Genomic DNA, 23,495 nt, shown 5'->3' on the forward strand with positions numbered 1-23,495 from the left:
AATTGTCCTTTTTGACATTCAATAATAATGTATACAGGGTGTCCCAATTTAGAGATATGACGTCATCGTCGATTTTCTTAAATGGCAACACTGTCATTTTGATAGCTAATTTGATAGGGTTTGTAAAGTTATACATAACTGCAAAATATCAAATTTTTATTCTCTACCATTTAGATGATAATAAAAAATAACAAAGTTATGAAAAAGAAGTAATCAACTAATAATTGAATTTAATTATTTCAATAAATTAAGCAAAAACTCATAATGTTGCCCTCAATTATTGTCAAATTGTCAATGGGCAACGTTATGAGCATTTTCTTAATTGAAATAAATAAATTCAATTATTGTTTGATTACTTTTTGTTCTTCATAACTTTGTTATTTTTTATTATCTTGTAAATGGTAGGGAATAAAAATTTGAAATTTTTCAGATGTGTATAACTTTACACACGCTATCAAAATAGCTATCAAAATGATAGTGTTGCCATTTAAGAAATTCAACGATGACGTCATATCTCTAAATTGGGACACCCTGTATACATTATTATTATATGTCAAAAATGACAATTTGATATACTAATCGACGGGTCTGAGCATTTTTCAAAAAAACAGTTAGTATTTTAATTATTGAATATATTCCAAATTACAGATATAACTTTGTTATTTTCTCTTATCTTGTAAATGGTAGAGAATAAAAATTTGATATTTTGCAGTTATGTATAACTTTACAAACCCTATCAAATTAGCTATCAAAATGACGGTGTTGTCATTTAAGAAAATCGACGATGACGTCATATCTCTAAATTGGGACACCCTGTATACATTTTTATTGAATGTCAAAAAGGACAATTTGAAATACTAATCGACGGGTCTGAGCATTTTCCAAAAAAACAATTAGTATTTGAGATATTGAATTTATTCCACTTTACAGACTCTCTCTGTATATATTTAGGTATTAATATAAAATCTTTTTAAAAAGTTACTTTCATATTTTTTGTTTTAGATTCAACAGAGAAAATGTAGAGTGGCTTGCTAATCATTTTCTTGACGATGACGATTCCGTAGAAACAAGAGGTGGAGCCTTGTCACCCACTCGGAAAATGGAGATATTTTTGAGAAGTTTAGGTTAGTTTTGGAAATAAGTTGTAAACTTTGAAAAATATAAATATTACCTTTTTAGGAGATCCTGGATATCAGCAGGGGGTTGCTGTTGATTTAAATGTTAACCAAAGCACTGTATCCAGAACCTTGATCAGTGTTTCAGAAGCAATTTACTTAAAGAGAAATAACTGGATAACATTTCCTAATACTAACGAGTTATTTGAAGTTGCTATCAATCAGTGGGCAAATACCAATAAGCAAATGCCCAATGTTATAGGTGCTATTGATTGTACCCACGTTAAAATAACAAAGCCACGTATCCATGGTGAAGAATACGTGAATAGAAAAGGAGTATATTCCATAAATGTACAAGCTACTTGTAACGCCCAAGAAATGTTTACCAGTGTCGATGCGAGTTGGCCAGGCTCCGTGCACGATAGTCGAATTTGGCGAAACTCCGTAGTGCATCGAATTACGTATAATAAGGTGCAAGGAGCAGCCTTGATAAGTGATGAAGGATATGGTATTGCCCCGTGGTTGTTGACATCTTTTAAAAATCGAACTACACCTATTCAACAAAATTATAATACAATTCATGCGAAGGAACGTTGTGTCATCGAGCGCTGTTTTGGTCAGTTGAAAAGGCGTTTTCCAATGTTACAGTATACTTTTCGCCTAAAAACTGAAAACATTCCAAAACATATTGTAAGTGCATTTGTACTTCACAACATATCTAAACATCTGCAGGATCCGTACCATGATTTTGATCCAGTTCAAATTGTAGTGCAAGATGCAAATGAAGTGATACCTGAAGGAAATCAAGGACTAAGGAAATGAGGTTGCGGAGGCTCTATTTCGTAATGCCAACTAACACATATATTATTACCATAATATGTACAGGGTCTAATAAAAATTCGTAACCAATATTTTGATTTTTATTCTATTAATATTAAAGAAAATACAACAAAATAACATATTTATTTAATATTTAGTTTATAACTTTGTTTTTATAAAAATACATATCTTCATACAAATTTTGTCACTGTACCATATCACGTTGAACTATATGGTTGACTAACTGCTCACCAGCTTCAGCAAACTTTATCAATGCATTTGCGGCTCGATTCTGAGCTTCTGCCGAAGACTGCTGAGCTCGAGCACAAGAAATTTGAGCTTCGGCTGCTTCAATTTGTTTTCGTAAGCAGGTCTTCTGTAGTTCGATCAGCGACTCCTCCTTCGCACTAGGACATTTGGAAGCTCTGCCTGTTAGTTTTTGGCAACCAGAACTGGAGCTAAACAGAACGTTTTCATCATTATTTTTTTGTGATGAAACCCCAATCTCCTCTGTTACACCGGCCTGACAAGCACCTGGTACCCTGTGCAAGACTGGATTTTCTCCAATATTCCATAACTCATAGAATTTTCTTTGCCAGCCAGTTAGTATGATTTTTTTGTTACCAGTTTTTTTTACGTCAACAATTTTTTTAACCTTTGTTTTCATGTTGTTGAATTTCTTCATAATTTGTTTTGAATCCAGGTTTTTTTCGATAATTTCATTAAAGGCAGCAGTTAATTTATTCAGTGCAGCTTCCTTTTCATTTTTAATTTTTGGTATCATTCTTTTATCAAATAAAATTTGATAATTTTCAAGAAGATTAACAAACAATACTTGTTCATTTTTGTCCTCCCCTAACTCTTTTGTCGCTTCGGAATCTGAACCACTCATTTTTACTCACTACTCACTTATTCTAATAATAATTAAGTACGTAAAAATGTGAATTCACAAAACACAAGCATATGAAAAACCACATGAAAAACTAGTTCTAATACGATTGTTGTGATGCGCACAAGGGCACTACGGCTGGCGCTACGTTTAGTAGTAGATCCTTCAGGTCAGTAGCAAGTACTTCGAATGTGTAGTACGGTCTTTTCAACAAAGCACCTCCTTTTATGTAAAAGAAAATGCTACAAACTAGATACTATTTGCTGAAGCAATAGCATCTACTACGTTTTATGCATTCCACCCATTGTATTTTGTTCCAGTTTGGTAACATTTTATACAGTGACGTGGGAGGGAGTGGATATGACATAAACGATGCTTTTGTATTTACTGAATGGGACCACTTGATTTGACCCTATGGTAAAGCAATATAGCGGCGGGCAGGTTTTTATATGTTATATAATATGGAATATATGTTGTTAATTAATTATTAAACTTATTAATTATATAATATATTTACATCATCCAACCAATTCACGTCCACTGCTGGACAGAGGTCTCCCCCAATTGTTTCTACAATTCACGGTTTTGTGCTGATTTTTGCCAGTTTTTACTAATCCGCCTGATATCACATGTCCATCGTGTAGGCGGCCTTCTTCTACTGCGTTTATCTTCTCTGGGTCTCCACTCCATCAGCTTTCGTGTCCATCTTGAATCTTTCAGCCTGGCGACGCGACGTGTCCTGCCCAGTTCTATTTGGGCCTAATATATTTACATAATATAATATAATTTTATACTTATATATTTTATATAGAACAGAATATACTATAAAAGAGTTGTTCCGCCATATTGCTTTCCCCTTTTTGTCTGTGAAATCGACCCCATCTAGTTCACCGCATGTCATATCCACTCTCTCCCATATCACTGCATTTATTCTAAGTTTTTGACAGCAATACGCGTATTTTTTCCGGTCTGATAAAACGTGGACTGAAGAAAATTTAATATTATATTGGATTGAAACAATGATCTTCTTCTTTTTCCTTCTCTTTATAAGCAATTCTGTTTGTCCATTGGCGGATTGATGGCGGATACCTCTATGGCAGGTTGTTTATCCATCTTTTGCGCGGTCGGCCGATACTTCTATCGATTGGTGATTTATCTCTTTTTATTATTTTGTTATTTTGACCACACGTGTCTCCCCCATTCTGGTTATGCGGTTATTCCATCATTTTTTCTATTTAGTGTCCATCCGTTTATACACTCTACGTTACATTATCTTATAATATCTTCACTCCTCTTTCGATCTCTCAGCGTATTTCCTGTAATTCTTCTCAGTGCTCTCATCTCTGCCGTTTTCAGTAGTCTTTGTGTTGTGGCTGTATTGGGTCTTGTTTCTGATGCATATTTATATCATTATTGGTCTTACACTGGCTTTATAAATTCTTGATTTCATGTCGTGTTAATATCTCGGTTTCGCCATATAGTGTTATTAAGGCATCCTGCCAGTCTATTTGCTTTTTGTACTTGATTTCTCACTCTCACTTCTTTGTCCAGGTCTCCGTGACTTGACAATGTGATTCCAAGGTATTTTACTTCAATACTGATACCATCAATTTCTATTTAACATCTGATTGGTTCTTTACTGATTACTATTGTTTTAGTTTTCTGAGAGAACTAAAATGATGAAAACTAAAACAATAGTAAACTGTAAAGAACCAATCAATATTAAACAAGTAATTTAAATAAAATACCTTGGAACTAAATATCCAAGCTACTGAGACCTGGACAAAGAAGTGAGAAATCAAGTACAAAATGCAACTAGACTGGTAGGGTGTCTTAATAACACTATATGGCGAAACCGACATATTAATACTGCATGAAGTCAATAATTTATAAAGCCAGTGTACAACCAATAATGACATATTGCATCAGAAACAAGACCCTATCTGTATACAGCCACAACATAAAGACTACTGGAAAGGAGACTACTACAGATGAAAGAACTACTGAGAAGAATTGTTTTAAATTATTCTTTTAAAGAGACTACTACTGAGAAGAATTATAGGAAATATGCTGAGAGATCTAAATAGGAGGAAAGACATTAGAAGAAAATTTAATGTACAATGTATAAACAAATGGACAATAAATAGAAGAAAAAAGAACAACCACATAGCAGAATAGAGGGACATATGTTTTCAACATAACAAGAAATAAATCACCAATTGGTAGAAGAAGTATCGACCGACCAAGCAAAAGATTGAGTAATAATCTTCCATGGAGGTTATTAATCTGCCAATGAACAAGCAGAGCTGCTTAGAAAGAGAAATAAGAAGATATTGGATGAAGAAAATATTTTTATTTCTTGGCAACAGTCGGCCAAAATTATGTTGTCTTTAAATGTATTATCACTGTATTTTTGATTTTTAAAATTATAAAGGCATGCCAGATAAGTTCTATAAATTTTTGTCGTTCAAATTTATGTCAACAACTTCGACTGAACCACTATGGAAATATATTTCCCCTATCCATACCCTACCCTACCTTACAAGTCACACCTTGTCGCAGAAAAAAATACGTGACTGAACCGCGAGGTAATAGCAATATTCATACTATCCATAGGGTATCCGAGACGTCGCGTCGCGTCGCCGAAAAATACGTAACCGATAATAAACGCATGGCTTATGGAATGGTAGGTACACGTAACGGAAAGTGGGCATATACTATATGATTTGTATTTAATAATATTTTATGGAAACGGAATGCCACGGATATGGAAAGTAAACCGAAGGTATAACGAGAATCGACCCTAAAGACCTTTCCATATCGTTCTTTAGTATTTATCTATTGATTGTAAGTTATACTAAAATCAAGATTCTTAACATATGTAATACATTTAAAAAAAATTTATATTCGAATCAGTATTAACCCTTTCAAAGATTCGATTCACTAAAGCAAGCACTATCCGTATCATCCATCACTACACCTAAGAAAAATAATGCTACAAAGGCGAAATGAAATATATCGACGACCATTTCACTCGACACTAGCTTTATTATCTTCGACCCCACGCCATGTCAAAAGCGACAGTCCGACAACATATATGAGATTTCCTGATGGAACTAATTGCTTCGACTGGAGAGTGTATTCCAAGTGTTATTGAGGGCTCCAGATGCATTCCTTTTTCTGTTTTATTTGTGTTTTATTAAATTTGTGTGCAGGCAGCATTAACTCGTTGTTTCTATTGGTAAGATGGATGGATTTCTTTTGTTCACTACTCTAAGTGAAACTTTATTTTATGAAACAGAAAATGCAAGTCTTATTACACTAATAAATCAAAACTGAGTGTACAAGCAAAACAAAATGAAAGATTAATATTGCTTTATGAGGAAAAATAGCTGTGAAGGAAATATTTCTTTATCAATCTAAGAATATATTTCCTTCCAACCATATACTGTTTTTTATATTAGTTGTTTTTTATTGGATATGACAAATATTCTTCAAATTTCTCAAATATTGATTTTATTGATATTATCATATTTATCATTATGAGATATACAGAGTGGGCCCAAGAAAGCAGTCCACCTCGATATTTGGCAGTATTTATTAGATTTTAAGGAAATGATGAAACAGGTCGATTTTTAATCTAAGGAGGACACATTTTTACGGTACATATATTTGTCATTTGTCAACCCCTTCCTTCCACTTCCCCCACCCCTTATTTTTAAATTAGGAATAGGGGTCGCGTGCTAGCTCATTTAAAAAGTTATGCAATCCTCTATTCAGTAATAAAAACATTAACATAATTATTTATACAGGGTGTCCAGGAAAAAAATATTTTTTATTAAATTAATTTACGCAAAAAGAAGAATGTATGTAATTTATTTAATTCAAAATACATTCTACTGCTGTCAAAAAACAGAAAAAACTGTTTTTTGATAAATAAACATTACTTTTCGCCTAATTTCAATGTTGCCACCCAACTGCCTCTTGGAATTTAAGCGAAAAACAATATTTATTTGTCAAATAAACATTTTTGTCTGTTTTCTGTCAGTAGTAGAATGAATTTTGTTTCTTTCTTTTTGTGTCAATTAATTTAATTCAAAATAATTTTTCTTGGACAACCTGTATAAATAATTATGTAAATATTAATATTACTGAATAGAGAATTGAATAACCTTTCAAATGAGGTAGCACACGACCCCTATTCCCTATTTAAAAATAAGGGGTGGGGAAAATGGAAGGGAGGAGGTTGACAAATGACAGATGTATGTACCGTAAAAATATGTCCCCCTTAGATCAAAAATCGATCTATTTCGTCATTTCCTTATAATCTAATAAATACTGCCAAATATCGAGTTGGACTGTTTTCTTTGGCCTACTCTGTATTTTAAAGATTTACTATTTACTAAAATTTTTATAAAAGGTAATTTTTATTGTCATATTTTTTAATATTTTTTTGTGATGGATGCAATTTCTTGTCTTCTTCTTTAAGGGAATTTATCAAATCCATAATATCAGCTGTTACAATAATTCCAAGATACCTTAATTCTATGCTAATTTTTTGAGCAGTAATAATTGTATTATCCTTAATATTTTTTCGATAGAACAGGCAAACTAAGGTATTTTTTCTTTCGGAAGATTTCCCTGTGGAGATAAAGATCATTTTAGTATGTACATCGTTATGATGTTGGAGGCAAAATAGCCATAGCCCTAATAAGTAATATGATTTGAAATCAAAGTTTCTCTCAACAGCAGAAATAATACCGTTGTTAAACTATTATATCTTATGGAAAAGAAGTATCAAAACTAAACGAAAGAATGAAAAAAATGATATCTGCTACTGAGATGGATTTCTGGAAAGGCGCTGCTAGAAAATCTTGGCACAAAAGAATAGCCAATAATAAAATAAGAGACAACATGGGATTAAACACATAATATTTGATACGCGCATGCGAGCAAAACAGTTTGATATGATCAAATGTAATGACCATTATTATGATCAAATGCAAAGAATTTAAAACGAGAGACTACCAAAACAAATACTACCTTTGACACTACACGAAAAAAAGGTGAAATTTATCTTAACGATTTATGGATTTTTCATTGTTATATCGCAGCGATAAATCCCTGCTATGTACCGTTTCCACACGAGAATAAATTGAAATAACTCGATCGTTACGATAAATTGCTCGCATTTATCGCAGCGTCTAAACCAGCTTTAACTCCTTTTTCTAAAGAACCACTAATACACTGCTTCTCTATTTGTCCAACATTTGTCCCGCTGCCATAATTCGATCAAATAAACTTGTTAACCAACTTTTTCCCGTCTCCCGTAACACTATGCACACTTCCCAGGATCCAATTTCTTTACTTTTCTTAATTGTTTGAACCGCTTGAGTAACTTCCTCGTTTGTTATTTTGGTGATCATTGCTTTTACTCTCTGCAGTAGTTCAACCGGTTTTCTATTATTTCCATCGTTTTCGACATCTTGTTCGTAAAATAGTATTATATTTTTGCCATCTCGAATAAATTAAACCTGATTAAATTCTTAAGTTTTGTTTTTGTTTCGTATTCGTTTGATCCTCCATAGTTCTTTATTCAACTTCGTTTGACCACCCATTATGTTCATATTTATAGTCAATCTTATTTTTCTGCTATTCTTGCTCCAAATTATCTTTTTTCATCTTTTCTTTTTAATTTTTTAATATTCCATTTAAGTTTTACTGTCCTCACTGGTATTTTGTTTCATTTCACTTCTTACTTTATAGTCAAGCATCAGCAACTTCTTTGTTAGCTTAAAGTTTCACGAACTATTACCTTGCAGTCCTTACATTCACATATTATATATTCTTTTCTTGTTATAAAATAATCTATTTAAGAGTTATTTTGTCCACTTTTGTACGTAATAAGTTTTATTCTATCTCTTTCGAAAAAAAGTGTTAACAACCAAAATATATACAGTTGTTGCTAATTACCACATACGTCCAACATTATTCCAAAGTGTCTATCTCAGATTAACCCACATGTGCATTAGGAACACCTGTTATTATCACTCTCTCCTCTGAAGGAATATCTTGCAAGTATGCCACGCAATTGATTATAGAAAGCTTTTTTTCATTCTCGCCCATATCGAGTCGAGGATCACACATACACTATCACACTTACATTCACCTCACACAATTTATCATGAGGAAAAATCTAGGTACTTCGGATCCAGAAAACCTCATTTTTTTTTAATTTTATTTGGGATACAGACAGGACAAACCCATAAAAGTATCCACTACAGAATTTCAGATACATTTATAATTTTACAAACTGATATATAACTACAAACTAAAAGTAAAAATATTCATTGAAGTAAGAACATAAATACAGAAAATGATATAATATGTATGAACAAAAGAGAAGAAAGAAAAAATGAAAAATGAGAAAATAAGCGATAACAAGACTGAATACACCAAAAGACTAAGTTTCAAGAAAGTGATACTTCAATAGTTTTTTAATCATATCCGCTTTATGAAAGAAGATATCAATATCCACAACGCTAGACAATTTATTATAAGTATTTGTCATTCTATGAGCAGGTGAATTTAAAAATAATTTGTGCATGCTTGGTCCGTAAAGTATTGTGATATTTATCCTCGGGAACTAGTGGATTCGTAGACAAACATACATTTTTTATTAAAAAACTATTGTTAAATATAAGATCTAAAGTATTACCTGATTTATTGACATTTGGGTTGTACTGAACCATACCAACCAAAGACATGGTGTCAACTAATAAGCTTGATCTAGGATCATTATAATTACTTGGTTTGCAGTGGTCATTCACATATAGTAACCATTTAATTTCAGGGAGATTAAAGTCTCCACAAATGACAAAAATATCATTAATATTATTTAGGTAGATATCAACAAGCTTAGTACAAAAAAAATTTAATGCAGCCATGTCTCTGGGAGGTATGTAAACACAACCTATGTGTACTTTTTGTTTATTCCGAGGAGTGATGGTGACCCAAACATCTTCTGCTTCAGAACACCAAGACTCCTCGGAATAGCTATTAAGTTCCTCGGACACAGCTATAAGAACACCTCCTCCCGTAAGTTTGCTAGAAGAACTTGTCTCCCTATCCCGTCTATACACTTTATAACAAGAAAAAATTTCTTCACTTAAAATTGATGTACTCAGCCACGTTTCCGTTAAACAAATTATGTTTTGTTCACAATTAAGAATATTGCGAAATACAATGCTAACTTTTGAATTTAATCCTCTAACATTTTGATACAAAAAAGACAGATTAGAAACACCAGCCATATCCATAAAAAAAATACAAAAAACAATGTCAAAAAAATAAATATGTAGTTTAATCCAACTTCTCGATATCCCCATCGCATGAAATTTTTATAATTCGGGATCTATCATCCTTTCGCACAAATATGACGCAATTTCTTGTCCAAATATATTTGTATTGTTTTGATTTCGCAGCTAGTTTCGTATCTCGTAGAAGTTTTTCATTTTTAGGGGTCAAGTGTTCATTAACATATAATTGGTCAGAAATATTTACTATTTTCAATCCCCTAAAACTACCATTTTGACGACGTTTTGCTTTTGCGGCAGCCAGAAATGCATCCTTTTTAATTTTTTTAGAAAATTTTACAATAATAGGCTTAGGTAAATCTGTACGAAAAGTTGAGGAACGGTAAAAAGAGTCAACATCACCTTCGGTTATAGGGAGATCGATAGAAAACATTCTGGTTATCTTTAAAAGGAACTCCGCATATCTCAACATCATTGGCTCTTAACTGTTGCTCAAGTGTATCCACTCGAGAATTTAAAAACTTGACCTCATCCCTTAAATTTAAATTTTCTTTTGTCAACTTTTCAATTTCCTTAATTTTGTTGGTGAGAGTAGAAATAGTATTTTCAAAAGTTGTAATTGAATCGCTGCAAAAATTAACAGACTGCAACAAATCTCCGTATTTAATGTTCATTGATGCCATATCCTTCTGAATACTATGCAAAACTTTCAACGTTTGTGACGAGGAGGTTTCTTCTAAAGGAAAGTCATCAGAATCTTCATCAGCAACAATGACCGAACGCCCCTTATCAACTGTCCCTCTGCAATTGGTACACGTCCAAGATAAACCTGGTGTCTGAAAGCGTGACACATCCGATTTAGTTAAACCAACACACTTAGCGTGATAGAATTTCTGACAACCACCACAACATTTCAGACCAGGTGATTTGCCGGTGACTCCTTGAGTACAAAGTACACAGATTGGCATCGTTTAACCAGAAACGATTAATAGTCTATTAAGTAAAAACTAGACGAACTTTTTACAGTAATTAGTGTATTTGATTTCTGACTTGAAAAAGAATTATAACCATCAAATTTATGAATTAATTACTCACATTCAAAATCCATATGCAAACAGAAAAACTACACCAACTAATATTTTAAAACAATACTCTGCTGTAGTGAAAATTTAAACAATATCGTTTACGGTAAGACTGAGAATATCGCCGTGAATTGAGAGCGAATATAAACACGTCCGCACCGAACGACTGTCTTCGAATATTTCAATAGGTACTATCCCGATATGGTAAGTATAGTTTACTCTCAGTATAGTTTTTTATAGTTTACTATCAGTATGAACACCCAACTCTGATTTTATATCTATGTTACTATAAAACATAAATGATCCTCGGTATCCTCGATAAGTTATTGACTTAGTAATAGTGATATTTACTTTCTATCGATTTCCTCATTTATTATGGGTAACCAGATGCTACTGCATCTTGTCGAGGAATTTGCGGCTCTATTTGTCTCATTTAACAAAAGTGTAAACACTTTTTTGTTTTTTTCTTTTTACTATGTGTTTCTTTGAGGATTATAATTGAATCTTTCGATTGACCTATATGTTCATTTTCCCATACATGTTTTTTTTTTATTTAGCTTAATGCGTCGACAACTTATGACTATTGGCATGGTACACTAGATTTATGCAATCAGGTACCTAGTGAAATGTGTAGTCTGTGTTTTGAGTAAATGTCTTGTTACTTAGCAAAGTCGACGTCATTGTCTTTACAAAGAGACGCTAATTGTATCCGAACGTCTGTGGTCCCTCCGGTGAGTGTCGGATACCGGTGAATATTCCACAAGGATAGAAACTATTTTTAGTCATAATTTTTAATAAATGAAAAATTCTCCACCTAGGTCAGATTCGAACTCACGACCTTTAGGTCCAAAGGTAGGCGCTCTTACCACTGAGCCACAAAGAGGGGTCCATACATGTTTAGATTATGTGAGATCTATCAAATTCTCTATTTTTGATAAAACATTCGTGTCCAGTTATTCCAATATTTAATGGTCTTGATGTTTCACATAAATAAAAATGTTCGCATTCATAAGGTATTTTATAAATTCAATTCTTTGTTACTATTGGTTCATTGTAAGTTTATTTTTAGATAAAATAGATCTCAATGTGTTTGTTGTTTTAAATGATGTTGAAACGTTAAATTTATTTCCTATCGTTTAAAGTTTTTTCAATAATCCTTTTATGTATGGTATTGTTATTTTCCTCATATATTACTTCTCGTGAATGTTATGATAAGTTTCTAATTTAACCTTAAAAAAAATTGTCATTTTTTAATAGTAAAACATATAAAAAAAATTGTATTTTAAATTCAGTAAAACAATATGTAATATAATAAATGGTGTTTTCCTTTTAATTTTTTTCACAAAGAGGAAAATTAGATGTATTAATTAATACAATTAACTGGCTTTAACCCTTCCTCGCTCCATTCTCACGTTGCGAAATATATTTAAACAGCTTTTTGTAAAACGGTACAAAGTATTTGTCGCGAGCAAACATCAGAAAAATCCAGAATAATTTTTCATTCTTTCGCCACCCATATACACATATATCGGAGGGCAAAGAGCGAGAAAAACAAGCAATATAACCCCAACAACCGTGGCGTCCTCTTGTTTTCTGTAGTTATATACCATACAAACCGAGCAGAGTTTTTGGGAGAGAGCACGAACTGGGCGTTTTATGTAGCAGTAAATCCGGTAAACTGCTAGTCTTCGCACTCACTGTTTACACGAAAAAGAGGCTGAAGCATCCAGCCATATGTAACGACTACGGCCAGTGGCGTTTGTTTATGTCTTGAAGAAAATTAAATGAACTATAAAATGCGAAAAGTTCGTGCCGCTTGTTTTTGCTTTGTACACTGTAGGTACATATTTGTTTTTTAGTAATAGTGGAGTCAATGGAGTTTCTACTTACGGAGAAAATCAAATAAGATAAAACTTTTTATAATTTCATTAAGAAATGTATAATAAACAACATATCAAAAAGTTCTACTCCAAAAGTGGTTGCTTAATTTTTTATTAAACAAATGAATTAAAAAATTAGTTATTTTTTAAAATCCATAAGGAAAAAAAATCCTGTAGCTCTTTGTATATCATTAATTACAAAAATTGAAGAAAAACCTCTTTTGTGTAAAAGGTATATTTATTTAAAACCCCAATAAAGGGCTACATTAAAAAACAGAACGTTTTCGCTCTAAAGAGAGCATCATCAGTGTTCTAAGCCGAAAATAAGTATAACCATAATTAGTGAAGACAAAAGTAAAAAATTTAAAGGTTGACCAAGATAAAAAATTATGTTATACTCACAATCTCTACATGCTAAGCCACCAAAAATACGTGAGTTAAAACCCTTAAAATGTCGACTAAAAGTCTTACATTGACATTTTGTATATTAAATCCTGACGATGGATGAAATTTAGAGAGATACCTCAAAGTATCGTATGACTATTCCACGAAGCATGGTTGAGTCGATTTCTCTTTTTTCACAAAGAGAAAGGTGAAAGCCAACTGATTACAGGTGACAGGTGTGAAAGCGTTTCTGACTAATGATAGTACGAGAAAAACAGTGTAACTTGAAGTTTTGTGAATTGAAATGTAGTTGGGTACGCTAGACACCAGTTTTAAAAAATTTATTTGTAGTAAAATTCAATAATAACAACAAACATCGTGTGCTGGGATTACAAGTGTTCCATATTAAGCTAACAAGAATTATATATGGACTGAAAATAAAATTATTTAAAACCAATTGTCCGCGGGGTTCAAATAAGTGTATTACTAAAGATAGGCAACCAACCATACATGCGGTGTTTTTTAAGATAAAGATATTATTTTTGTTTTAATAGTTGTAAAAAGAATAACTTGCCCATATGATCAAATGCATCTAGGGCAGAGAAAATAAGTAGATTTTTACACTATTAAATATGATGAGAGCAATGTATAGGTTTAAGTTTATATATTCCTATAAGTATGTAGTTATTTGAGATCCAACACGAAGATGATTAATGTAACTGAATGAAATGAGAAAGTCACCTACGGTATGACTAGTGGTAGAACTATGAGACCGGGAGCTCTATATGTCTGATGTTTAATATGAATACAGGGTAGCGAGAAAGTATGGAAACACGGTAATTTCTTGGAAACCGCTTGACCGATTTTTATAAATTTTGGTGGGTAAGGGTTTTCTAATGTGGCCGATATTATAGTGCTAATTACATTGTTGTCAAATCTTCCGTTTTTCTGGAAATCTAATGAACTTTCTTATTTTAAATGGAAAACTAGTAAATACTGATTATTTTTTATATTATATTCCCTATACCTAAATGCCACAATTTCGGAGTTATTGCCCCATTTATTAACAAAAATTATAAAAATAAATTTTGTAGGCCCGGGTTGACATTATTTTAGGTTCTTTGGATCATTAGGAACAAAAAAGATCTTCTGTAATTTTCCTGAACAGTTAATCTTTTCCGAGTAATACACAATTTAAAACTGAAAAAAATCGAAAAATAACTATTTTCTATGTTCAAAAACACATGTAAAAATATTATTCTTGAAATTACGAAGTGCCTAAATTCAAGTTCAAACTAGAAAATAATATTTCTTAGTTGTTAATGCCCGATCGCCAGTCCTCTCGCATGAGCTTCATTAAAAATAAAAAACCAAAACAACATTTTAGAATAAAACATGCCAAAAGTTCTTATAGGGATCTGATACAAGAAGGTTTGAGCTTGAATTTATATAATTTCTAATTTTAAAAGTGATGTTTTTACTTGTGTTTTTGAACCTTAAAATTCGTCATTTTTCGATGTTTTTCAGTTTTAAATTGTTTATAACTCGGAAATAATTGACTTTAGAGGAAAATTACAAAAGACCTTTTTTGTTCCCAATGATACAAAGAACCTAAAATAATATCTACTCAGGCTGAAAAATTTGATTTTTTATAATTTGTTTAAAATTTTTTTTAATAAATGTAGCAATAATTTTGAAATTATGGCATTTAGGTATAGAGAATATAACATTAAAAATAATCAGTGTTTCTTAAGGACTTCAAAACGCAAAAAATATACAGGGTGTTCCATTTAAAATAATAAAGTTCATTAGATTTCCAGAAAACCAGAAGACCTAACAACAATGTAATTACCACTATATTATCGGCCACATTAGAACATTCTTTCCCACCAAAGTTTATAAAAATCGTTCAAGCGGTTTCCGAGAAATTACCGTGTTTCCATACTTTCTCGCTACCCTGTATATAACAGTATGTATTGGTGTAGATTTCTAAACAAGAGGACTTAAAAGTATATATTGGCATGGAGGATAAATTAATGTAACTGATGTTCGTACAATAGTAACGTTTATGGGGTATGTAAGGGTTACTCAATACTGATTAAGAATAAAGTTATTATAAAAGGTTTAGAAAAATAAATCTGTCCTATCCCTGTGTGTCGGAAAAATGAAAGAATACCCATGAACGAACATATAAAACACGCTGTATTTTCCTGTCACCGTGTCACAAAGAAAATTGTCCAGTGCAATTACATGTAACAATAATTATTACATGTACTTGCGCTGGCCATTTTTTTGTGTGACACGGTGACAGGAAAATACAGCGTGTTTTATAGGTTCGTTCATGGGTATTCATTCATTTTTCCTACTCTATCTAGGACAATGAAAAATTTAGTATGATTTTCTAAGTTAGGAGCTCTTTAAGGAGAAAATGAAGAAAAGAGGGTGTTTAGTAAAAGTTGTTGATGTTTAAAAAAAAAATTTAAACTTTTTTTTACTACAAATAAATTTTTTAAAACTAGAGGCTAGCGTACCCAACTACATTTCAATTCACAAAACTTCAAGATACACTGTTTTTCTCGTAGTGTCATTAGTCAGAAACGCTTTCACACCTGTCACCTGTAATCAGTTGGCTTTCACCTTTCTCTTTGTGAAGACAGAGAAATCGACTCAACCACTCACATGCTTCGTGGAATTGTCATATGATACTTTGAGGTATCTCTCTAAATTTCATCCATGCATCGTCAGGATTTAATATACAACATGTCAATGTAAGACTTTTAATCGATATTTTAAGGGTTTTAACTCATGTATTTTTGGTGGCTTAGCATGTAGAGCTTGTGACTGTAACCTAATTTTTTATCTTTGTCAACCTTTAAATTTTTTACTTTTGTCTTCACTAATTATTGTTATACTTATTTTAGGCTTAAAACACTGATGATGCTCTCTTTAGAGCGAAAACGTTCTGTTTTTTAATGTAGCCCTTTATTGGGGTTTTAAATAAATATACTTTCGATACAGAAGATATTTTTCTTCAATTTTTTAAAATACCTACGAAAATATAAATTTTAGAAAAAACTGACCCGGCTATTGAAAAATTCAGAAAATTTTACATAAAAAACCTGTACAGTAAGGGAAAAAACTCCTTACTGTATAATTTAATATGTGTCAAAAGATGTATATAATTTTAAATAATTTCAGTTGTTACAAAAGATATTGTTTCTAAATATGCAAACAAAACGAAGGTTGATTAATGCAGTTTTGTTTGTGTAACCTCGTAGAGACTCACGTATAGTTTACTTTTCAAAGTCCAAATTATAAGGAGATATAAATAGCCCACAGAGGGATTGATAGGATTAGTATTATAGTATTGTTATTATTCAGATCGTTACTATGCTAGTGAGCCGTCCTGCGAGAAGGGTGTCCTAAAGGACCACCCCGCGAAACGTTAGAGTCAGTGTTTCAACTCGACATTCAACCCCGCAAGATTATCATGGCAATTTACCAACGTAACAATACCAACATAAAAAACCATATACAAAGATTTTTCTAAAATTAAATCTACAGCTTCTAAAATTTTTTTGTAATGCTCAAATCACCCCTCTTACAAACATTGGCGCATTGTATGGCAGCGTTCAGTGAAGCTCGCGATTGACTTAGTTTAACATATCTTTTTAATAAATTGATCGAGTTAACAATTCAATTTGAAGTTTTATTTCAGGAGAAATAAAACCTCAAATGAAACCAAGTTTCTGGTTACGCCTATTCTTGGTTTCTATTACTTGCAAACCAAGTGAATAACAAATAAAGAAGACACGAGGAGGTCTAAAAATTGCACCTCACTACCTGCCTATTCATCCTGGCCAAATTCCAACGAAAACTTGGTCCCGATACTTACTTAGGACTAAAACTAATACAAAATAATTCGCTGTAAAACGAAATCAAGAGACGTCTCATATTTCAGTTTTTACGGAAACAAAACTTCGAATTGTTTTAAGCAGATGTCGCTACGACATCCATATCGAGTTATTTTCATGTAATTGGTTATTAGGAGGCTGGATTTGTTTTAGTTCGTTCAGAGGTAGTTCTACACAGGTAGAGGTAGTTCAGGAGTCATATCGACGCTGCCAAGCCAAAACGGCATAAACGACAATAACTTGATTTTTCAGGAAACACAAAAAACTGAGTATTTTTATTTTCAACAAGTCTATTAATGTGCACAGTGGCTCAAAAAATTGGTGATTTTTTTTTCAAATTTTAAGCATGTCATGTGAACATTAATGTGGCTTAATATACTGTCTGAAATAAATTAAAAGTTACAAAATGAAGCTTATGCCAAATCAAAATATAACACTGATGAATATGCCAAGCTTACCTCTGGCGTTTATGTCGATCGCATAGCTGTAACGTTAGCCAATATGGCGCTTAAAAGGGATTCTTCTTCTTCTTCACGTGCCATATCAGAATTATCCGACGTTAGCGATCACCATTGCGAAGGCTTCTCGATCTTCTGCAATATGGAATAATTGTCCTGCATTTGATATCTGAGTCCATTCACGAATGTTTTTTAACCAAGAAACTTGTTTTCTTCCTACACCTCTACGGCCCTCTATTTTGCCTTTAAGGATCAGTTGTAATATTTTTTATCGACTTCCCCTCAATATATGTCCCAGATAAGACATTTTTCTATGTTTAACAGTCTTTAGGAGTTCTCTATCTTTGTTGACCTTCCTTAGTACTTCTTCATTAGTTTTTCTTGCTGTCCAGGGTATCTTCAGCATCCGTCTATGAATCCACATTTCCAATGATTCAATTCTGTTCATGATCGATACTTTTAGCGTCCACACTTCTGCACTATACAAAAGTACGGACCAAACATAGCACTTGACCACTATTTGTCTTAAAAGGGATATTATGCCATAAATGAAAAAAGACGAGAATTAAAATTATCGTTAATGCCAACAAAGGAAATTAAAAAATTATGAAGATTTTTGACAGCCTTTATTTTAATTAATCAAAAATACGTTCTAAATTTCTTATCGGGATTTTTCTCCTGTTTATAATAATCATCAGTTTCTGAATATCGACGGATACTTATTAGTGTTGCCCAAATGCAAGACCAAGACGAGACTTGGACAGTCTTGGTCTTGGTCTTGGTCTTGCACCAGTACACCTGGTCTTGGTCTTGGTCTTGGTATTGCACTCCCAGTCTTGGTATTGGTCTTGGTCTTGCAGCAAGAGTCTTGCAAGTCTCGCAGTTACCCACTAGCATATTGATATTAATTAATAAGCAACTCACATTAGGTGGGTTTGTACCCACGATCTAAACTATCCCTGCCTATACTCTAACTAACTGGGCTATCTACCATGTCCCACGTGAGTCAGTCTGTACATCTTCTTTTTTGGTTGATCATATCGGCCTTCGACCGTAATCCATACAAATTATATTATACTAATACGTCGCTAAAGGGTCCCAAAAACAACTAAGTACTGTTTTTTATATAAAAGTAGACTAAAAATCTAAAAATTAAAAATAGCACAGAAAACACAAAAATCGCCGATATAACTTAATGAACCTATGAAATGCCAGTAGTGTCAAAATTTCATAACAGAGGAGTAAACTTGGCGGATGTTGGACCAGTTACAAACTAGCATTACTGTACGGTAAATTTGAATCCTCTTTTGAAAAAATTCCTTTTTAATCCACTTTTTTAAATTCATTTTCCATTTCCAATTTTTGCGTTCCAATTTATTTTTACGTAATTAATCCAAATCTGCAATAAAAAATGGGGGATACTATTTAAAATTTAAAGTACCCCCCACCCCACCTCCGCAGGGACCGCGTTTGGTGTCATTTGTCATTCGATAGATTTTTCAAAAATATTGAATACGTGTAATTTACAGTTTTTCGATATGATATTCATTTCGCGAAATATCGCGAGGTTGTTCTCATTTACAATTTAAAATTTACTCCCCACCCCTCTCCGTGGGTGGTCGTGTTTAAATAATTCGATAGATTTTTGAAAAATATTGAACGGATTTTTAAATTTTTCGATCTGACATTCATTTCGCGAAATATTCGCTTTTTTGTCAAACTTTGTGACTCGTTCATTTCCTTACGCCCCGCAAAAATCGTCAGATTTTTTAAATATACACTGTTTTGCATGTACATACTTAACTTACCTTATCTTAATCTGACGATTTTGAGTTTTTCTAAGAATATGTATTTTTTTCGGGCCTCCCTTAACGAATTCCCCTGTATTAAAAGCCAATTTATGGTAGAGGTACATTTACAGGGTACAAGGTTTCTCCCCATGTGATAATCTGACGCGCTCCAGTAACTGCAAAAACCTCCGCTTGGGCTCCCCTACCATTAAATACATCATTTTATTTCAATTTTTTATAAGATATATTTTTGCTTAGAATATTTTTTTCAATAGAATACTTACTTTTTGAGTCATTTGCGCAAAAACCGTCGAAAAACGTGTTTTTTCTTTCTTAAAAAATGAACATATTCAGTCGCAAATAGCTCGAAAAGTATTGACTTGGTTTATTTGTAGATGAATAAAATAGAACAAAAGTTGCTTAGAATTAGTCAGCTTATTCAACCTAGACTTATTTTGAACCTTTGTTTTTAAACCCCCCAAGAAGGGGTGAAACTCATCCCCAGGGCAAAATCACACATCGGCCAATATCTCTTTTTATATAATAATATCTCTTTGTTTGAAATTTTAAGGTTTTGTAACATTTTACCGTGCGTGAATGGACTATACAGGGTAGCCAAGCATTATCTTATCTAGTGCCTTTTCAGCAAAAAATTTTGTTTGGTCGATTGATCTAATATCTAATTGCACACCCGGCAAACAGTTTATAAGTAGGACGTTTAGTCTTCACGATAGGGATAAGGAAAAACAATTGAGTGGTTGTCTGTAACACTTGATATGCTATTCGTATTATATTTTTATTACCTTTGTTAGGCGACATACTTCTTTAAAAGTTTCAATGCCATATTATTATACTGCCGTGTCGGCGTAACACAACACAAGAAGATTATTTTATGAAAGGTTAGCTATTCTAAAAATTTAGACAATACTCAATTGTAATTAATTTCGGAGCGAAGGCGTCGTCTGATATTAGGAAAGAATGAAATATTTTATTTTTACATTGTATGTATAATAATTTATTATCACCTCTGAGTACGTGTCCAATAAATAAGAGTGTTGTTATATGAATATTTTAATTCGGTATGTATGTTTATTATATTGTTCATAATGCGGATAAATCCAATTTCCCAAATTTTTGTTACATATTTTTTTGTATCTCATAGTCTCTAAGCGTATACCCTAACTAATATACAGGGTGTAACAAAAATACAGGTTATAAATTAAATCACCTATTCTGGGACCAAAAACAGTTCGAATGAACCTAACACCTTAGTACAGATATGTACATAAAAAAAGTTACAGCCCTTTGAAGTTACAAAATAAAAATCGGTTTTTTCCAATATATCGAAAACTATTAGAGATTTTTTATTGAAAATGGACATGTGGCATTTTTATGGGAGGAATATCTTAAAGAAAAATTATAGTGAAATTTGTGCAACCCATAAAAATGTTATGGGGGTTTTGTTCCCTTAAACCCACCCAAACTTTTGTGTACGTTCCAATTAAATTATTATTGTGATACTATTAGTTAAATTCAATATTTTTAAAACTTTTTTGGTTCTTAGTATTTTTTCGACAAGGCAGTTTTTATCGAGTTGCGGCTTCTTTTCTAATATGTTTACATAGAGATTTTATGGGGGTTTTGTTCCTTTAAACCTCCCAAATGGTTGTATACGTTCCAATTAAACTATTACTGCGATACCATTAGTTAAACACAGTGTTTTTAAAACTTTTTTGCTTCATTGTATTTTTTCGATAAGGCACCTTTTATCGAGATGTGGCTTCTTTTTTAATATGGTTCAAAATATACCTAAAAATGTAAATCATAAATAAATTTTCCTATTATTATCAAGTCTCCATAATCGTACTTAGCCATATACAAATATGTGGTGGATTTGACAAATATGCAAAATATCTCGATAAATACTGATTTTTCGAAAAAGTACTAAGAGGCAAAGAAGTTTTTAAAGCATTGTGTTTAACCAATAATACTACAATAATAATTAAATTGGAACGTATAAAAAGTTTGGGCGGGTTTAAAGGAACAAAACCCCCATAAAATTTTTATGGGGTGTCTAAATTTTACTATAATTTTTTTTAAGATACTACTGCCATAAGAATACCACATGTTCATTTTCAATAAAAAATCTCCAATAGTTTTCGATATATTGGAAAAAATCGATTTTCATTTTGTAACTTCAAAGGGCTGTAACTTTTTTTATGTGCACATTTGTACTAAGGTAAGTTAGGTTCAGTGGAACTATTTTTGATCCTAGAATATGTGATTAAATTTCTGACCTGTATTTTTGTTACACCCTGTATTATTCCATAAAACAACACTCAGTCCTAACTGCAAGACGCAAGAGTCTCGCTGGCTTAGTCTTGTTCTTGCTCAAGTCTTGCACGGTCAGTCTTGGTCTTGGTCTTGCTAAAATAAGGCGGTCTTGGTCTTGGTCTTGGTCTTGCTAAAACGCAAGAACAAGACCAAGACTGCAAGACCAAGACCGATTTTGGGCAACACTAATACTTATTCACAGTCACTGTCACATTCAACATTTGGATCAACATCCTTATTGGTTTCCTTGCTTGCATTTCCTTATCCTGATTAATTATACATATATCCAAACCATTATCTGCTGCCAAGTTAAAACAAAATATGAGATCGTGGATAAATTATATTTCTTCTTCTACTATAGCGTTAGTTGGTTCATCAAAGATAATAATAGCATGGCTAAAAGCTTCTGTAACATAAACATCATAAAGGTTATAAGCTTCTAAGGGGAATATAGAAGTAGGTATTATAGCCAATAAAATTATTGTCAGTCTGTACGATTTAAATTCTCTAGTTTCTCGATGTTTATCACTAAAATTACAATAATTCTTATCATTTTGTGCTGCTATATATTATTTTTCTTTGGTAACGACATTATTTTCTTACTACTTCTGCTATTCATCTGCAACAAAAAATGGCGTGAACGCCAAAAATCGATCGCCGTTTTTAGCTACCTAAAAACAATTCGAACTGTGCTGTAATACCTATACTAAATTTACATTCAAGATGCAGTAGAAATAAACACACCAAGACGTGTTAAATGCTACTAGGAGCACTCGCGAATCATAATTTACAATGTATAAACTTTGGAAATTATGATTTGGGATTTACAATGTATATACATTGTAAATTATGATTCGGAAGTGGTCCTAGTAGCATTTAACTTACCTTGGTTTGTTTATTTCTACTGCATCTTGATTTTAAATTTAATATACAAATAATCAAAAGATGAAATATTTTTTAATCCTAATAGCAATATTAATAATATTTAAAAATATTAAAATAGTACTAAAAGATTTTTAAATTGAAAACTAATTGGTCCATTTTCTTGGTAACACCTCCAAGGCTTCTAATATTTGCAAGCCAGATGGATGCTGATGCGAAGAAGACAAGAGGGAATTCAAAAACTTACAATTATTCACGACCCCTTCTGTTAAGCTGGTATATTCTAACAGAAAATGGACCTAGTTACTCAAAGAAGTAACGACCAATATAAAAATAAAATAAAAATTCCATTTTTATTCAGTTGCAACGCGAAGGCAAAACAATCTTATTTTTCAAAATTAGAATACGGAGTGCAGTCCCGCCCTCTGAATCGACGATTTTTGACTCTTGTTGGAGTCTCATCGGAGAGAACGTAGGCCTGCTACTCCATACTCCAATTGACCAACACCGAGTCTATCCCCCACACCGCAACTGACGTGAATCGACTAGGTGACTAGCGTCATCTGGCAATTGAAAGATGAATTTGATAGAGGAATTGAAAGATGAAAAGTGGCAATTTTGGCATTTATGCC

This window comes from Diabrotica virgifera, chromosome 1 (assembly GCF_917563875.1).
Source record: "Diabrotica virgifera virgifera chromosome 1, PGI_DIABVI_V3a".
NCBI classification, from domain to species: Eukaryota; Metazoa; Arthropoda; class Insecta; order Coleoptera; family Chrysomelidae; genus Diabrotica; species Diabrotica virgifera.